Source organism: Candoia aspera, chromosome 5 (genome assembly GCF_035149785.1).
Source record: "Candoia aspera isolate rCanAsp1 chromosome 5, rCanAsp1.hap2, whole genome shotgun sequence".
Lineage (NCBI taxonomy): Eukaryota > Metazoa > Chordata > Lepidosauria > Squamata > Boidae > Candoia > Candoia aspera.
This window is the reverse complement of record NC_086157.1, coordinates 19,595,673-19,616,742: the sequence shown is the minus strand read 5'-3', so window position 1 is coordinate 19,616,742 and position 21,070 is coordinate 19,595,673. Positions and strand designations below refer to the sequence as shown.

Genomic DNA, 21,070 nt, shown 5'->3' with positions numbered 1-21,070 from the left:
GCTCCAGGCCCTTGGAAATTCAGTGCACATAATAAACTATAATGTGAAAGTGTTGTGTCATCTGTAGGCACAGTGTGCTCTAAAATACCACCTTTGGTTCCAGAAGAATCCTTCTCTGTTCCAACTGACTTTAAAAAAAAATCATCTAAATAAAAATAAATAGGAAGTGGCATGCTGGAAAGCAAAGCACCAGTCTCTGATTTATTTATTTTCAAACTGCCTTTATGATCCACAAAGGTTTCACTGGTATGGTAGAATGCATCCTGCAGAGTCCATTCAACTTTAGGTAAAAGGGTGTTTTGTACCTCTCTATAACTGCCATGGCAGTGATTTTGTGAATAGGCAACTTTCCCAAGTAAGCCATTTCAGACTATGACTATCAGATACTCTAAAAACTCCAAATACATCCACAGCTTCAAAAGAATGCATGCTCCTGAAGTATAAGAAATAAATGTAACTTAAACCCAAAATGTAGTTGCACTTAAATCCTATTTAATTCACTGAGTCAGACTAAGTGACTTAACTAAATAATTTATAGCTAAACATATTTTAAAGGAATAGGTAATTTAGTGTGGAACAAACTGCAGGTTGGTGCTGAATTTCATTCTATTCCCAGTGAAGGGCATGGCAATTCCCAGGAAGGGTGGCTCAGATGCTATGCTTTATTACCCTATAATCATTATAGAAGGAATTTACAGCAGTCAACATTTCTATCTCTTCCATGGGAACAATCAATCTACTATACATTTGTGTGTTTGCAAGTCTAAGAAAAGTTTTACTACATTTGTCATATGGAAACCATTTTGTTACCCAATGTGCTATATAAATATTAACTTAGGTTCCATTGCTGGAATGTAAGGCTTGTTAATTTATGCTATCTATCATTCTGATCACAAAATGCATATTACTAGACTTGAAGTATTCATAATTAATCAGAACCAGTACTGTGCAAACTATAGTGTTTAACCTTTTAACATAATAAATGTTTTCCTTAGCTAATATTAATTTAACAGAGAGATTGTAGGTGCTGTTGAGTATACACTAGACTCACCAAAATCACAAAGGGATAAATCTTAAGTTAATGTCATTATGGTGGTCAGTAGACCATTATCACCTCAATGTAATTCAGAAAATAATTGAAATAGCACCATGGAATTAATTAAAGGAGTATCTGTTTAATCATGAGTCATTCCATCTATGCAGAGTCTCGATATTTTAAGTTCTTTGCCACTCTTGAAATGCTAAGTAGGGTCAGACCTGGTTAAGACTTGGATGGGAGACTAGGACACATTAGAGCAGCTGGACTGGATTTTTTTTTTAAAAGAAAACTCTTAGAAGGCAATCACACATCCTTCTATATTGTTATAAACCAATTTCATGTTGTCACAAAGAAATATAATTTGAAAGTAAATACTGCCCTGTTCAAAGGAAATTTTACTTAAAAAAACACTTTTAAGCATGTAAAAATGGTGCATCTTTGACACTGATTCTCACAGACATGGCTCAAAGGCTGAAATGTTTTAAGCTGGCTGTGATTACCATGATGCTCAGCAACAGAGTAATGTGCATATACTGTACATTTTCCTACGTGAACCATTTATACATTGATTCTTATAATTTACATATGAGAATTATACAACTGAGCTAGTAATATATTAGTACAATAAAATACAATATTTTTTTGTATTTTTGCCTCTTTTTTCTCCTTTCAAAAAGTTTTTTAACATACATTGCATTGTCACTGTTGTATCATTTTTATCTTTTTTTGTTAAATTTCCCTGGTAAAGGAAATCTAGGCCTTTTTATAAAACTGTTTTGTTTTTGTTTTTGACATGCATCAATGGGAATTCCAATGGTTGAAAAATATTAAATTTCATTGAAAAATTATACTTAGAAAAAATTGATATTTTGCCACTGATACATTATTCTTGTACTGATTGCCAAAATAGACTGCAAAATTGTTCACTCCCCCCACCCCCCACTTTGTTAGCAATATTGTAAGGTTCAACAAGTTTGGAAAATGATTTGTACCAGAGGTTGAATTTCCTCTCCAACCTGTTTTTTTTTTTTTTTTTAATTTCCCACAAAGTATACTGAACTAGCATTATAAATCATAACTGCTTTAAGGATATTGTATACTTCCTACTGGAAAGTATATACAATCCCATCTGCATGTGAGGGAAAGAGGAGCATGGTTGAAAGTTCTTTGCACTTGGAAGAGACAGTGATAGAACTGCCTAATTGGCATGACTGCTGCCAAGCAGAAACAGTACCACCCTTCCCAAAACTAAGTTTGGCTTAATCGTCCCACAAAAACGGGAGATATAAGTGTCATTATTGTTCTAACTCTGCAAGAAACCCAACAGAGTGTTCAATTCCACCCCAGCCTCCTGAGAGAGGCAGACTCACCTCACAAACATCCACACCAGTATCTGAGCCAGCTGGTTGGCTATACCCAACTCTATGACAAGCATAACAACACACATAGCTGGTTAATTTAGCCACACTATGGCCATTTCAAGGATGTGCTATTGTCCATACCCAGCCAGGTTAGTTCACATTGCCCCACTCATACCCTCAGCATTGAAAAGGGAAAACTAACCCATGGGGTGCGTGAGTAAGCAGGAGAAGAAGGAAAGAATACTGTCAGATGAGGAAGTGGAAAATGATGTATGGGCAACTTCAGTAGTTACAGGAAATAAGCAGGGCTAACATCCAGCAGCCAGGAATGCAAGCCAAGATAAGCAGCCCCAACTCTGCTTTATCCCTGCCCAGAGTTTGGCTTGGTTGCTCAGCTTGATGTTCAGCAGCTATTCTGCTTAGAGTCAGAGCTTGGCCTGAAGCTTGACCACAACTCTGCAGCTTGATTTTCATAAGGGGCAACCGAGCTAAGGCTGCACAAAATCCACACCATGGACAAGAAATTGCCTCTGGAAGGAGGCAAGGACTGTGTGCCACTTAACCTGTAAGAACTTAAAGAGAGAAAAAAGGGCGGAGTAAGCCAAAGTCCTGATTATATGGCTAGGCCAGGTCATTAGAACTGAGAGGATGAAGTTAAAACTCTGTCCAGCCAGGGCAAAATTCTGTATTAGGGGAAGTGTGGATGAGTGCTGCGTAGAGCATGAAAATTAATTCATCCAACATGGAGTGTGTTCTGTCATGGCCAAGAGAACCTCTCACAGTGTGAAAGAATGGCTAATTAAGTTGTTGGAGTATGTCTCAATGTCCAAAATACCTTTGTATCTCAAAAGTAAATCTGACATAGAATTTAAATAAAGTTGGAAACTATTTTTGGATCATAATTCTATATATGGGCTTGAATTACTGAATTTCGCTTAACATAAAGTCTTAATATGCTAACATCAAATGAACTGTTAGCATAGATCCTCAGAAGCTTGGATAGATGTTATTGTAATTTTTAATTTAATTTTATGATTTATACTTCACTTACTACTGCTGTTGATACCTAAATATTGCTTGGATTTTAATGACCAGTAGTTTTCAAAATGATATTATATAATCCATTTACTTAAAACCAGTCAATGAACCATGGAAAATTATAACCTCATTGTATGATGCTTGTAAATTCTGTTTATCACATGCCCTTTTATTTTTTTGTTCTTTCTCTTCTCTTCTCTTCTTTTGTTTTGTTTTGTTTTGGTTGCCTTTTTTCTTTTTTCAAAAATGCTTAATTAAAAAAATATAATACAAAGGGGAAAATATTTAATTTGTATTAATTAATTCTATGTTTACATATTTATTTAATTAATTAATTCAATTTTAATGTGGCCCAACTCCAACCAGCCCTGTTGACTTCTTTCTGTTTAAGCAAAATTGTAATAGGCTATAAATTTTGAGTGACAACTACTAGATATTGTCTATGCTAACTTATAGTTGAATGCCTTCTCATTAAGTTAATTATCTAAATAAACTAGGTGGTATAATTTCCATTATTTCATCAGTGTTTCAAATTTTATTGTGCCTCTGGTGATTTCTTGCTGGTCAGTGATTATGGAGGAGTTTGACTTTATTTGACTTAGTTTATTGATACAAGTTCTTCAAATTGTTTTCCTTCATTTCTGTATTAAGAAGAGTCTCCTTTAAGCTAATATATTCTTTAAATCCTCTGAGAATTCTTCAGAAGATACTAAAAGTAATGTATCATCTGTAAGAACATACATTCTGAGGATGTCAGCCAAGATGTGCAATATAGAAGCAAGTTGTCATGAGTGCCGTTGAGCTAAAGTCATCAGCGCAATGGCACACATGACAATGACAAGGAAATAGGTGAAGGGGTACAAGTTAAGTAGCCATCAACCTACAACGACTAACGGCCAACAAACAATAGCCAAATGAATCACGGAGCCACCCAAACCATCAGCGGCAATACAACGGGGATCGCCCAGCTGAAAGCAATCAGCAGAAGAATGGAAACCTGATGATGGGCGATCCCGGAAACCCTCACCCACCGGCAGGGCAACGCATGGGACAAAGGGGGGTGACGTGACCGTGAGCGAGGGGGCGCTGACCGGCGCGGGGTATTTAAACCCCGCACCGGCGCGCTCCTGTCACTCTCAGCTTTTTTTCTACCAACGCTGTACCTGCCCTGCAATAAACCAGAGCCTGATTCGCAAACCAGTGTCTGAATGTTATTCAGGGGGAGGCAGCGCATGACACAAGTAATCTGTAAAAACTGGAAGGCATTTTCAAAAATAATGCTGTTTTCAGTTTTAAATGATAGATTTAGAACATGGGTGGGAGACTGAAACTAAAATCTGAATTTTTACATAGAATGATTATGAGTAGAATTTTGACTTTGACAGAGTCTATATGACAGACAGAAAGACTGCAGACAGAGGTAAATGTCCTGAGCACAGTTGTAACAGAAATGAAAACAAAATCCCCAACATTTATAATTGACTTTATTAAAAGAATATTAATTATGGCATTTACAAAATATGCAGAGTAATTAAACAATTATACAAATTATAGTTGAAAATTAGAATTCAGAAGTTAATACAATCTATCATCCAAGAATTATGATTTAAATTCAGTTTCATATCAGCCTATATCTATAGCAAAACTGCCAAAGATCTTTAAATTCTGAATAAGGAAATATAGATCAGCTTAACAGGTTTTTATATATATTTTCTGCTTCATTTTAAAATTTGTTTTGGATAGGGATTTTAAAAAAAATGTATCTGTAGTTATATGCAACTTTTACTGGCACATTTTCCTAAAAACTGGGTTTTTAAAAAGAAATCTGCTCTCATATATTAATTTCATATATATTGTACAAGGTTATGTTAATTTTGGAGTGAAGTCTGACAGATGCTGTCTGAGTTTGTTCATTGCTACCTGGGATGAATCTGTTTTAGGAGATGCTGCCACTGAAAACTATTAGTCTATTTAATTTATCATCTTCCCTTCTGTTGGGATAGGAAAAGAACAAAACAAAACATTGGGGATATGGGATACTGTAATGGACAACCGCAGCTCACATGCTTTCTGCACAACAGGAGCAATCCCTTTGTGGGGAACATTTGGATTCTGCAGTTTTTAACAACTTTGCCAATTGCTGTTCTCTGGGAAAGATAACTGGAACCTTGTTTTGATCACAGTGATAACTAATTTGCAGAATTGCTTCTGAGAATATATGTATTTGGGTGGTAAATTCCTAATTCTCCAAAAATTACAATATGTTATATTTTTTATCAGATTTTGGACTGATTGATGGAGTGCAATGAGTGCTCATAATGCAAACTTTTTTTGTTCATATATTTTATGTGATTTATAAACCCTTACTGAGATTTTCTCCTTTTATTTTGTTCATGCTTCCTATCTCCAGGGCAATGTGAAAAGGATATAGATATTAGCATGTGGAATCCATCAATCAACTATCCCAAACAATACAGTGACATAGAAAAATGATTCAATGTTTTTCTGTGTTCATCATCTGTGGGGAAATGAAGACTCTATTAAGCTATCTGGTCCGTAGGTTGTCTTATGTTCCCTGACTCAACTGTGATACTAGTCAGATTCATCCCATTTGTCACCCAGTATAAATCTATTAAGGTAGCATTCATGTACAAATTTACTGGAAAGCAAATGTCACTGAATGCTATGGGGCTTCTAATAGTCATACATAGGATTGTCCTATAAATTTGTAAGCATAGGTTTCTTATAGGACACTACATTTTGATTTCATCAATACCTTATAAAACCTCATGTGACTTTAGCTGATAATACAACACAAATTAATGCAAGTGTCCTTAATTCAATTCTGACATTTTCTGTATGATTCCTTCCTGGTGACTCTTTGGCAGAATACTTCTGTGAAGGTATTAATCTGGTCAGCAGCCAGTACACATCAGATTCAAATCTATACAATATTCCTATTCAAGAAAATAGTAAATGTTAATAGATGAAATACACTCACTTTCCCTCCTTCCTCCAAATTTCAGCCTAATACTTTTACTTATGACTTGTCAACAGTGAGAACTTCAAGATGGCAGGATTCTATGTTTGATTAAGAAGAACACAGAAGTCTAGTTTTTTTTTTTTTTAATAAGAATTTTACTAACTTTGAAAGAAAGATAAAAACTACAAAAAAGCAAGAAACTACAAAAAGAAAAGAAAAAAAAAACCTGAAAGAGGTTGAAAAAAAACCTGAAAGAAAAAAGAATTTTGAAAATTACATAAAGAGGTGACTTCCAACTTTCAACAACAAGAATATACTGCAATTTCCATAATCAATCCCTTATTCTATATCAAACCAAGATCACATTATTTCTATAAATCATTCTATTAGCACATTATAAAAATCACTAAACACAATTGTTCCTTCCCCTTACATTAAAAGAAAAAGAAATATATAAACCTCCAAATCAACTTCCCCTCCCAAAATCAACATTTTTTTTTCCTTCCTACCAGTATTCTATATATTTCTGTCCACTATAATAAAAATTAAATTATAAAAAAACATTTAAATTGTTTACTTTTATAATTAATAATACTATAACAATCTTAAATCTAACCTAAAACCAAGCAATTTTATTATATCTTATAAATCTTAAAATAAAGAAATCTAAATCTAAAAGCAATCCAGTAAATCCTAATCTAAATCACTAAAGTCTTAATATCAATCCAAATAAACATTCTTAATTCTCCACCCAACCTCAAAATAAAGCAAACCATTTACATATCTCCATATTACACACAAGGCATTTTATACAGAAATCAAACAGCCCAGAAGTCTGGAAATTCAGACTTCTCAGAAAAAGAAAAACAAACAAACAAACAAACAAAAACAGAAGTCTAGTTAATGATCTTGCAAATCTTCATAGATCTCTAAAAGAATATATGCTAAATAACCAAATAATAACTTGCAAATAATAATAATACATATAAACCAGCCTAAATTACTGAGCCATAGAGATTTCATAACCTTTAAACATTTAAAAATATGTAGTTTAATCATATTGAGGCATGCAGCATAACTACAGCTGCTAAAGTTGTATCATGCTAATGTATCTCAAAAATCAGACATTTATGGAAGTATACAAACTACACACACACACACACAAACACACACAGTATGCACACACTTCTGGATGACTGGCCTTGGGTATTGGTTTTAACCTATAGTTAAAGTATTAGTTACTAATACTAATACTGATATTACTAATACAAAAGGATGATGTCAAGGTTGTTAAAAAGATTCCCAGTCCTTATGCTCTAGCATAAATTTAATTTTATATATTTATTGCTGATTGTAGTTGCAATGTATATGTACATATATGTGTATGTTTACACACACACACACACAAACTTATAGGTGCCATTCCATGTTGAACATAAATAAATACACACAGGATTAGATATTGAATGGCTGCAATCTATGTATATTTAGTTAGGAGTAATTGACACACACTGTAGTAGGACTTTTGTGTAAATATGCATAAAGTTATACTATTTAACCTATATCATGAAAATCTCAAAACTTAAAGAGAGACAGTTTGGTATAGCAGTTAAGGCACTGGGCTAGAAAGTGTGCTGACCCAGCCAGCTGGGTGACCTTGGGCCACACGCACATATATTTCTCTCAGTCCTAGGAAGGCGGCAATGTCAAACCATTTCTGAAAAGCCTTGCCAGGAAAACTGCAGGAACTTGTCCAGGGAGTTGCCAGGAGTCAACACTGACTTGAAGGCACAATATATAATATTTGGGTTGTACAATATTAGGAAAAGCTCTGAACTTAAAAGCAAACTGGTTTATTTTTATCTATTTAGAAATACAGTATAAGCGTTGATTTACATTATAGGATTTGGTATCCACATTTGAATTAAAGTATGTGGTTCATCATAATTTATTTGAAAACAGCTGTCACTAAAACTTGGTGAAGTAAATTTAAGCATTTAATAGAAGAAATGGGGGGAAATCATTAGTCTGGTTCAAACTAATGCTAAGTTTGTTATTTCTTATTGGGTTTTTGGCTTAATATGAAGTGTGACATTAAAGATCTTTTAAAGAAGCCAGTGTTTTAGTGTGAAAACCAAGACACCTTGGCTTCTTTAAAAAATCTTTAAAAGATCATGGCTTAGTATAATGGTGAAGTCAGCTTTAAGCCTGGTGACATATTTCAGTTTCTCACTGGATTTTGTATAAAGAAGAATTTAATCTTCCTCCTTCCCTCCCTCCCACCGTCCCTCCCTCCCCCTCCTCTCTTGAAATAAGTTTAGTGAGTTTAGCAAAGTATCTCATAGGTTGTGCTAGCCACGTTATATCTCTGTAGATATAAATTATTAACAAAGGCTTGTAAACCACTAAATACATCTCATGTACAAAACTTTCTATCAGTTACATTTTCCTGTACCTAACCATAGTTACTTAGAACCATTTAAAATTTAGCAAACACACACACACACACACACACATGTATGTATGTATGTATGTATATATGAATAAGTCAGCATGTAGAAAACCATAGTTACTTAGAACAATTTAAATTTTAGTGAATACACACATGAAAACACACACACACAGACAAATTATAATATGTGTATGTGGATATGTCAGCATATAGAAAATTGATAGAAACTTTTTAGTCAGCTTGCATGATTTCTCAAGCTTAAATAATAGAAGAGGCTTTATTTATTCAAAGTGGTGATTGTTCTCAAATATATTAGTCGCTGCAGTCATGCCTTCAAGGTTCATTAAACACTATTCATCAAACATTTAAAACCAGAACTCTCCAATAAGCTGAAATAAGAGAAGTGGCAATCAGTAATTAAAAAGAAAATGGAATGCAATACATTTCAAAAAGCTTGAGGAGCCATCTGATGGCACCAACCAGTCAAAATTCATACTTTGGTATAAAGATGGATATATGTTTCTTTTACCTGGCTTGTTTCATTCAAGAGAATAGTGCTCTGTTTAACTTTCATCTATAATTAACTTACCCGCATTGTATTAGTCCCAGACAATTTTCGATACTACAAGTTCATTTCTAGTAAGAATGGCATCAGAAATTCTAAGAGTAGAGTGTGGATAGAGGGTGGAAACCATTCTTCTTTGCCTGAGGTGGAATGACGCTATTTAATGCAGTGTGTATGCACACACTTAAGGAAAGTATTGAAGTTCCACTGCAAACAAAAACAGGAGAAAAGATGAAAAGTCTGTGGTTGGACTCTGTTGTTGCCTAATTTAGGGGGAAAAGCCCAGCCTACTGACCAGAGCTAAGTATATCTTTAAAAAATCATATTATATTCAATTATCTTGGTCTCTTTAGCCTTGAATTTCCAAAATTCCAAGTAGTGATGTTGTACAGGAAAAGAAAAAAAGAAAAATGGAGCTTAAAATAGGACAATAGTTGTAAAAGCAAAAGAAAAACTGCCATAACCATAAAACTTAACACAAAAGCATAGTGTGACTTGAAATGGTCACACTTCACTGAAGCCTGAAAAGGGGAATTGATTTTTTGTGCCCCAAAGGCTCAATGAACTAGACATTTCTGAAGACATTTCTGCTATGACTATAACTGTATATATTTCTCAAATGTTTCTTCTCATTGAGCTCAGTAAACCTAGATCATATAAACATGCTTTAGCGTGTTAGAACTCATTCCATCCACTATCTGTGGCAAAACTATATTATTTTGGAGCTGGAAGATGTTAATTTTAGTGACTGAAACATTATTAAAGGCCATACCTTTGGTAACAGCTCAGTTGCTTATGTCCCCATAGTCCCTTCCCACAAACCAAGCCAGCTCTACTACATTTTTGTGCAAAAATTTAATAAATAGTGGAAATGGAAAATATTTCTCAGTCTCTCTGCATGGCTTCAGCCACTTCCTAGAGAGAAGAGAAGAGCTAAATATAAGCAAAATAGATGATAAGTAAGAAATTTGAACATATTGGATTATTTGATGAGGTATATTCAGATATATTCCAAGACTGAATGAAAAGAGTATGGCAGTTCTTCTTCCTTCTTAGATAATCCTCTGCTGTATCCACAGAAGAGGAAAACATTGATCACAAAGGCTTTTTTGTTTGTTTGTTTGTTTTGTTTGTTTGTTTTTCCTTATTGGACTAGTTCACATCATATTAACAGGACAAGTCTATCCAACTCAGAAGTCTGATCGGATTCAGTTGGACTTACTTCCTTACATAGGATTTTAGCATGAAAATATAAAACGTTATATAGGTTAGATAATCCAGGGTTATTTCAGTTCTGAATTATATTTGTCAAATGCAAAGAACACACAACTGATACAATTTTCATCCAGGCTCACAGACCTAATTCCTGATTTTATGTATAATACCTGCCTTTAGCAGAAGTTTATACCATTGTACAATAATTTGAATTTTCTCTGCTCTGTAACAGGCAAAACAACCATCACAGCATGAAAGATAATAACAGGTTCTTTCTTGTGGTGATAATAGCAGAAAATCTGCTTATGTTTGTTGAGTGGAAATAATATGTATCTGTGGTTTCGGGGCAGGGGGGCGGGGTTCAGTTTGCCAAATCTTTCTTGCAATTATAAAAATGGTCTGCCTTTTCCCCTTATTCAATTTATGGAAATATATTTTCCATAAATAGATTTTCTTAGGAACGATTCTGTGTAATTTAATAGGATATGCAATTGTCTCTCAGGAATCACAGATTATAGCCAGGATTAGTGAAATATCTTTTATGGTGTTTTTTGTTTTGTTTTTTCTCATTTAAATGTGTGTGTAAGTAATTTTTTTGTCTGTCTGTTTGTTTTAATTATAATTTCTGGTGCTTAGAGAGATCATGCATCCTTGGAGTCCCATTCTATGACAACATGAAAATAGTTTGTCTGAAACTAAGGGGAAACTGCCTGATTAGATGGAGATTCAGTTATCCAGATATTCATTAGTTGGTTGATTATGTGCATCATGTTGGTGACAACTCCTAGTGACCACATAAACAGATCTTCTCTAGGATGACCCAACCTGGCCCTTCATTGTCCCTGTAAATGGGTCCACCCAAGTCTTTGAAAGATGATAATTTGAACATGATGACATGTTGTCTGCCCATTACACTTGTGCGTTGAGTGAGAACTCTGGATTGATTTGTTCTGTGACCCATTTGTTTGCTTTTCTTAGCTATCCATTATATTTTCAAGAATCTTCTCCACACCATACAATGCAGAGCAGATAAATAACCTGAGAATATGAGCTTAGAGAGTGGATCATGATGCAATATAATTATAGAAGACAAAAGGAGTATGAGAGATAGGCAGGGAGAGGCACCATTTTTGAGCAGAAAAAAATAGTTGAATTAAAACATTTCTCATTTCATAAGCTGCTGAAATGAAAGGGCAATAGCTATCAGCAGGCAGTGCCTATTTTCCTTCTTCTTCCTAGGGCTGAGCGAATGACTGGCCCAAAGTGAATCAAATCAAGTCAATTCAAATAAAAAAATATTATTATTATTGTGCTTCTTGATTTTCATTACTAAAGCTTGGAGACCATTTGCATTTTCAGCTATCAGAGAAGGGTCATCAACATAGTACAGGTTCTTGATGTTTCTTCTTCCAATTTTAAAACCACACTTTCTTTGACATTGTATATAGACGAATCTCTTCCAATCTGTAATCCATTCAGATATTTAATAATGCTGTTTTGAAATGTTGTACTGCAAAATAAAATACCTGCATATCAGAACTTTCTACAGGAATAAGCTGGAGGAAGCAATCAGCTTTCTACAGGAATAAGCTGGAGGAAGCAATTATCAGAAGACATTAAAAGCCATAATAAATGGTGCATTCATACACATTTCTGTGTATGTATGTATCTATGTACACTAGTTTATTCATCTGTTTGAATGGAAGGCTTATACATATTAGTGCGGCTAAATAATTTTAGAATCTGGGCTAACTGATGTTATGAGTTGGTTCCCTTTGTATTTCTTGGGTATAAAGTACTATTCTATTGAAGAAAGTACAGGTAGTCCTTATTTAGTGTCCACTTGTTCAATGCCCATTCAAAGTTATGACAGCATTGAATGAGGAGACTTATAACAATCCCTGTGATTGCATGATCATGATTCAAGTGCTTGGCAACTGGCTTGTAGTTACAACATCACAGCATCCTGTGATCATCCTTTGTGACCTTCACTATCGGCTTCCGACAAGTAAAGTCAATGGGGAAGCCAGCAGGAGGTCACAAATGGCAATCACATGACTTTGTGCCTAAGAAACATGCAGGATTCACCTAACAACAGCAGTTGGAACTGCCAGAACTGCCATTGTAAGTCACTGCAGTCACATGATGTTGCACTTTGCGACTGTGTCACTTATTGACAGAGTTCCTGGTCCCAATTACCATTGTTAACCAAGGACTACCGGTAGTAATATTCCTTTAAAGTTAAAAAAAAATGAAGAAGGAGGAGAAGGAACACATATTGACACAAGGATGCTGAGTTCAGTCAAGCAGTTGATGCTAAGCCTCTTTCCCATGTACACTACCTTGGTGGTCATTTTGGCATCCCAAACAGTACTGCAGGCAGGAATGTACAGAGTAAGGAAGATAACTTTGATGAAGATGTGCAGAAACTGTTACCTAGGCAAAAGGGGCTGCGGCATTTTATAAAGTCCAGAGCCACAGTATAACATTTGGAATTGGCCCAGGCAGACACCTCCCTAATTCACTGAACTATAAGAAGGAGGTGGAGGTGTAGCACAACAAGACATTCAACATTATTATAACCAATAACCATAAAACAAGTCTTAGCCTTCCTGTGCAGTTGATTTCCTGGTCTGGTTTGACTAATGGGGCTGACAGGGACAGAGGGTTGAATGGTTAGCTTTCATTCACCAAGTGCATCAGATTCTATTTGAACTCAGCATTCAGGAAGAACACCAGATAGAATGATGAGAATTTTGGAATCTACACACCATTGTGACTTTTTTTCTTGTTTTTTTTTCCTAAAATCACAATGTCCTTCACATATCTTGGGAGCAGGAAATATTTCAAGATCCATGCCCCTGAACTACAGTATATGACATGTTATTTATGAGCACAGTGGAGAAAAGTCAGGTACTGGCTCATGGACTTTGGGAGCAGAATGTCCAGTTTAGTGAAATAACTGAGTTATGTCTCTGAATATACAGATGTCTACCCCACCCCAGGCACAACCATCATAATTCCAATCTATAAAACAGGACAAAAGAAAAATCCAGCCAACTCTCTTTTGAATACAATCAGCAAAATTTATGCTAACCATCTATTTGAGAAGTTCTATGATTAGATTGAAGTGAACAATATCCTAGCTGAAGTATAGGCAGGAGGATTTAGACAAGGAAGATCTATGTCAGATTCCACAATCAGATGAATGATGAATCTTCTGGTAGCTTTCATCTGCCATGATGAGCTAATATGTGTCAAGAACCAGATGGGATGGGTAACATCAAGGAGAGAGAAACTATCCTGTTTGGGCTAAGGGGAGAAGTCAAGGTCATACCAGCAGAGACATCTTTGCTTGGCATGCTAAACCATTGGAATTAGGTGGGAAGAGATGTCAGAGAGGGAGCAGGGTGTCTGTTCATTTTAATTAGGTAGTTTAGGTGGGAATTTTCAATCACAGCTTTTTTTCTGATCTGTACACTTCTCTCAATAAATCTGGATTCTGGATTCTGCATATTTCAATTGTGCATGAGTCAGGTCATTATTGGGACTCAAGGTGTCAGTTTTTACAATTTACTATAGACCAAGTGGTGATATTGCGACACCTAGTAGAGAAATATACCTATAAATCCAAAGTCTCTCTTTACACAGCTTTAGTAGATCACAAATCTGCAATTGATTCCATATCAAACAAGCTACTGTGGAAGAAGCTGCTGTCTACCAATAGAGATAAAAGATTACTTTTATTGATGTATGTATAAACTCTATAGTAATACCAACCAGGGTGTTAGGTGTGGTCCCCAATGGCAGTTAATTAACTCAATCATAACAGCACAAGGTGTAAAGCAAAGATGTATCCTTGTTCCATTGCTTTTTAACTTTTACATAAACTCAGATACAGAATATCTAAACAAAGAGAACTTCCACCCTCCGAAACTAGCTGATAGACACGTTTCAGTTTTCCTGTATGTCACTGACATGATTATTCCATCATTGTCCATGGTAGGGATGGAAAGAGTCTTTAGATACTTTGTTCAACAATGTGAAAAAGAAAAAAAAATACAATAAATTACCAAAACCCCAAAATGTTGATCTTTAGCAAAAGATTTTAAATTCAAAATTGGCACGTGAATGGCATTATCACAGAGCAAGTCCAATGCTTTAACTGCTGTACTTATTATGGCACAACTACTATATGGGATTCAATTGGGGCCTTACACTAACTTACACTAACTGCAGCAGACAGAGTACAGTCCAGGTTTATTAAGATTAGTCATGCAAGTTGTGTGTCAAATGCATCCTAAGATTAGAAATAGGAAATAAGAAAATAAGGGCCAGGGTCTGGATTATTATCATTAACTACTGGTTAAAACTACTGTTTAATCCAACAGGCCTGATATTTCTAGCTAACAGGGGTAACTTCCAATCTACCTGGAACATATTCATCAGAGGAAAACTAGCTTGTAGCTTCCCTAATGATGCAGTGCATACAAAGGATGGGCTATGATCAAGCAAAAAGATTACTGAAGGAAAGGATCCTTGACAGAGGTTGGCAACAAGATATGAGCTTAGCTTATTAGCACCAAGTCAACATAAATCTTGGAGACTGTCTTTTACCACCAATCCAGCTGATTATTACCAATCCTTCATAAACTATAGACATCACAGAGCATTTGCTCTGGCTAGATTCAATGAACTCCTTTCAGCAATTATTGATGGTAAATACCAGAAAATTATCTTCCACAAACAACTTTGCCCCTGTGACTCCCATGCCATTGAGGATGTGCAGCATTCTTGTTGCATTGTAATTTCTACTCAAACTTGTGCAATGTACTAATTTACCCCATCATAAAGGAACTCCCAGGGGAAATGATCACTGGCACATCTCCTACCTCCTCACTGATGATAAGATCACTATTGCCCATAATGAATTCCAAATTTGCCTTGCAGTCATGAGGGTGTTAGCAAATACTGTCTAATAAAATTACATTTCTTGGATACCTTCAAAATTTTATCCTCCCCTCCTTTTTTTCTTTTTAACTCTTTTTTTAATTTCTTTTCAATAGTCATTAATTTCTTAATAAATGTATTGTTAATTTCTGTTAATATCTTTTTAATTGTTATCAGTATGAACTATGTAGAATGTTACAGTATGTATGTATGCATATATGTACACATGCTGGTCAAGGGCCATAATAAAGTTGACCTACCTATCTACCCTGCTCCTCAACCTGAGCTTCAGTTTTTGCTTTTTACATGGCACTGCCTCCCAAAGTAAAATTATACTCAGCCTATTAGTGATGAGTAATTTAAAGCATTTTTCATTATCCATTTCCTACGGGGGTGCTGCTGCTCCAAGTACTGTGAGGCAGAAGAAATGATGGTACATCTCTTTCTGCAAAGGGCAATCTCTTATTACAAAACCTTAATTAATGATTTCTGCAATAATTTGTATACTCATTTCCTATTTGTATGTTTTTTTTTCCTTTGGGAAAATAAAAGCGTAATAAATGATATGCATAATCTCAAGTGATTAAATTGCATTTCTGATTTGTTCCTAGGAGAATTTGATTTTTGCATAATATCATTCATTTACAATATTGTACATTATTTATAGATAGATAGTGTATGTATGTGTGAGGAGAGAGAGAGAAAGAGATCAGATAGATAATACAAAATGGATTTGGTAAGTCAGTTTCAGTCAAACTGGGATGCCAACAATGTAGAATAATGATGCTAAATATCAAAATGGTATACTATATTATAAGTCATGTACTGGTCAACAATACACACACACACACACACACACACAGTACATACACTATCTATAAATAATGTAAAATAATGTAAATGAATTATATAATAATAATAATAATGATGATGATGATGAGTTGAGATCTGTTTTGTACTTCTCACTTCTAAAATCAAATAATTTCTTTTCTTTTTTTTCATTTTAGAGATTTATACCATGCACCAAATTCCCAAAATAGTGTACACATTTTTAAACCTACAGAAACTTATTCCAAACATGGACAAATCAACATGCAAGGTACAGATTTTAAAGGTTTAGGATATCCGAATCTTAAATCTCAACTAAAGGAGTGCTGCTAATTTGCAAATGTACATAAAAACACAAATATTTGATTTTGTATGTCTTTGAAATGTCACATGCATGATAATGAAACACAAGCAGTAGAGACAGAATTAACAGTAAGAGGAGAGACAGAAAGAGACAGATAATGTTAAGCAAGTTGGCTTCATCTACTGAAAATATGTGCATGAACATGTATTCCTGATAAACATATTCCCTGCCTGCAGGGTTAGCCTGCAAAAATAAATGGTATATAGTAACCTTAGAGCCCAATCCGGCTATTACCTGAGATGGCTACCAGCCCAGAATGTGCCTCTTAAAGCTTCCTTGTGAACAGCAAACAACCTCAGGTTCACCAATTCTTGATTGATCCTTGCCCAATTCAAGGTGTTCACAACTCTGTTTAACACCATATACAGAGTAGGGCCACACAATATAGCAAGAAGGGGATCTGCTATATGTTCCTCCCTGCACTCTCAGGTCACAGGGATGGATGGATGGATGGATGGATATATAGATGATAGATAGATACCTTATTTCAGTCATTGACCAATAACATACATTCTATAGAATAAGCAGAGTTATCCTCTATCTATCTATCATCTATCAAGCTTCTTTGGAGGGCCCCAGCAAGGATGCTTTATCATCATCAATGTTAATCCTTTTTTTTGTTTTTCATAATGGAGCCCACTGCAGTCAAAACAAGCCCCTTCTCACTATACGTTAGGAGTGGGCTTAAAATTTATTGATGTACTTAGACCTTTTAATGCTTATTTTTTTTCCCTAGTTTCCCTCCCTCCCTCCCTCCCTCCCTCCCTCCCTCCCTCCCTCCCTCCCTCCCTCCCTCCCTCCCTTCCTTCCTTCCTTCCTTCCTTCCTTCCTTCCTTATTTGCTTGCTATATTATTTGATAATTAATTTTATGGAGGTTTCAATGTACCTCATTGCAGACTGCCTGAAGCATAAAATTAGTGGATGACATATAAATAATTTTAACAACAAAAACAACAATTAAAAAAAAAACATCACTGAATCAGACCCCATTCTGTTCATGTTAGTTGGCACCTGAGGGATAATACTTCTGACCGGTGTCTCACCCTAACCTGGAAATAAATATGTAATAATAATGAACAACCCCCATCCAAACCATCTCATCACCCAAGGTGCCTTATGGCAACACTAGTCTAGTTCTCACTGTCTTCTTGCTGACTTTAGCTATATGTTTTTTTTGTCTCTCACATGTACCATATTTTCCCTCTTATTTTTTCTCCCTATTCAGTGACAGAATAGGGAGAAACTCCGGGTATTTCTTGTAGTATAAATCCTCCTGTCTTCTAAATCAGTGCCATTGAATGAGGGAATTAACTATAATTTGTCACTACTGCTATAAAATTGTTCTTCTTATTTTCATAATAAACAGCAGCAAGTAAGAGTTTGGTTTTTGTTTTTATATGTTATCAGCACAGGAAGCAGATCTGTTTGTTTCAGGGTGGTGCAGTTCTTTAAAAGCACCGAACTCCCTGTCAGAAATGATATATAAATGTCACAGTGAAACCACAGACATTTAATGGGTGTCTTGTGACCCTTAGTACTGACTGGGGACTCCTCTTAATAGGTTTTGAAATGAAATTTGCAGTGATTTATGTGATTGCATATCATATCCAACTGAAGCTCCAGACTGCAGTTGGAAGCAAGTGGTTTTCTGCTAGTCAAAAAGGGCAAAATACTATTCAGAAACATTGTTGAGTAATACAAAGAGTCTGACTTAATTGTTGCTGCTGTTGTTTTTGCTAAGATTGGTTTGAGACACGATTCTCCCCAAGTTACAGAGTCAGCAAAATTGGTTCTTCACTCAAAGACTTCTCGGCCTTTTGGCTAAGATCAAGTGTAGTATCTGCTTATGTCAAAATAGCAGCAAAACATAATTTACTGATTCTCCCTAGAGCATAAGATGTCTGAGAGTTATTTTCCTTATGCAGCAATATTTTTATTCACACAATTATGTAAATATTTTTATTTTTTAAATGGTAGAGGTAGCACCTTTGATATTGTACAGTACTTTAGTGTGAAATGTATGCTTCTCTCTTACATGGCCATGTCAGGTAATTATTGTCAGCGGTGCAACTGTATTTTCAGTAAGAGTATTGTTGTTGTTGTTGTTTGGGGGGATGTTTTATTTTATTTTATTTTATTTGTAGAATGCTGATGAGTCCAGGACTGGAGTCACTGCATTTTCCAATCTCAGCTTAGGATATACTAAGCCTACAGGTCCAGAAATAGACAGATGGTAATCCCTGATGATATTTTGGGTGTTTTGTAAATACATTTTAAGTAAACATGATTTCCAGAATGGTAGAATTAGATCTGTGCCAAGATTTTATTCATGATATAGATCTTCAAACCTTCCTCTTCAATTCATACATTAAAAACAAAACAAAACACTATCTAACCTGAATGGAAAACTGTAAGGAAAATTCAAAGGCATTTTGTAAGCTGGCATGGATGACTGTTATTGAGAGAAAAATGTTCATTTTTCCAGTGGTCCCATGGCAACCTTTGACAACCTTGTATATGAGGTCTACAACTTCCAAAATTCCCATCCAAAGGACACCAGACTAGAAAAGGAAGGTTTCTGGAACAGCCATACATAGTTAAACTTATTTGTCATAGTTGATTTTTCATCAACTTTTCCCTGCCCTGAGCCTGCAGGATGTAAGATCAGAAATGTCACAAATACAGTAAATCTATGAAATTGGGTTGGTAGAGGAGATGAGGAAACCCTGTTTGTTTTGAACTTATTAATTACATGAAATAAGGTAGAAATATTAGTTTTCTGATGGTAAATGAGGCATCCAAACTATGTATCACTTTTCATCTAGTTTGGATGGCAATGTTTGTTAGATAGGGGATAGCTAAGGGGGACCCACTACAAAATAATGCCAGTATGTTTTTGCAAAGTAGCCAGTTAAGCTTCCTTTATGAGTCTATTTTGCTCTTTATGACTCTAATAAAAGAAGAGTGCCATCAGCATACATCTTTAATGGTGCTCAGTGAGGGAATTGCTGGATCATTGCAAATGTAATGAGGAGTTTTTGAGGTCATACTAGACAGTCTACCAGCTACTTTTTCCAGATTACTTTTTGTTAATCAATCTCCTTATGAACTTGAAACAACAATATTGCACAGAGTTAAAATATCCAATTTGTGCATGATCTGTTAATGAGCAAGCAGCATTACAAACTTCCATGTTCCTTCTACACACATGTATAGACATCATTAGAAGTATGCAAATCAGTCCTAATCTGATGCTATTACCTATTTTACTTGAAATGTTGAATCACTGTATTCAAAATGAGGTTCCATCTGAATATATTTGGGGGTCCAAATGGTCAAAATTATTTAGTTCAGATCAATTATTTGAAAGGCCAGACAAAGTCAATTTGATTTGTCAGTTTGATTTGTACAAAGGTATTTTATGTATGCGAAGGTAGTTTTTGCATGTGCTAAAATAATTGCATTTGAAACAATTTGATAGTTCTGATGATTCAGTTTGGAAATTTGATAGAATCTTCTTCAAACTGAATCTCTTACAGTAACTGAATATTTGCAGACCTCCCTATTATAACTGTTCAAAGCTTTTCAAAGATGATTTGTGAAGCATGTTGGTAGAGCAAAGCACCTCTCTTGAAGTACTGGGGCAGCCTCATATTTCATAAGGCTCCAGGGTCTTCCTTTTTACATCTTTGCATGCATACATATGAAAAGGTGCTTCCCAGCACCCCCAGTGAAAGCATACTCTGTGCATCACCATGCATATGATCCAGAAAAGCTGTTGAAACAGTTTCACAGACTCTTTTAAAGAAGATATGGCTGCTTTGACTTCTCAAACAAGTAACAGTATCCCCACCCCCCACCCCATTTCACCAGTTATATAGCCTTCAGCTTACACATGTATAAATTGTATGTGTATAATCAGGACGCCTGAGATATTTTCTGTCTCTTCGTAAATATATACTGGCTGGCCACCTGAATGTGAAGCCTGCAAAGACATCACTATGGACTGCTTCCCTTCTTTTTAAAACATTTAAACAGTCAACCATTTTAGTTTATTAATCATGTGCCCTAATAGATTAATTCAATTTTAAAAAGGAAAGGAATCTGTACAGTATATAGACTAAAATCCATGGCACATATCTTGGAGTATAACAACACTGGAGAAGGTTTTATAAACCAGGAGTGCCTAGCTTATCTGCTTAAGGATTCAGGAATGGTTCCTAAAGCCCTTCAAGAAGTTCCTGCTGAACTATAATTTTTTAACATGACAGAAG

The 21,070-nt window shown here is 35.3% G+C and overlaps 1 pseudogene; it reads left to right on the top strand.

Annotated features, from left to right (window-relative positions):
* The first annotated feature begins 18,597 nt into the window (after positions 1-18,597).
* Positions 18,598-18,764, top strand: LOC134499389 (U2 spliceosomal RNA; annotated as a pseudogene).
* Positions 18,765-21,070: the final 2,306 nt, after the last annotated feature.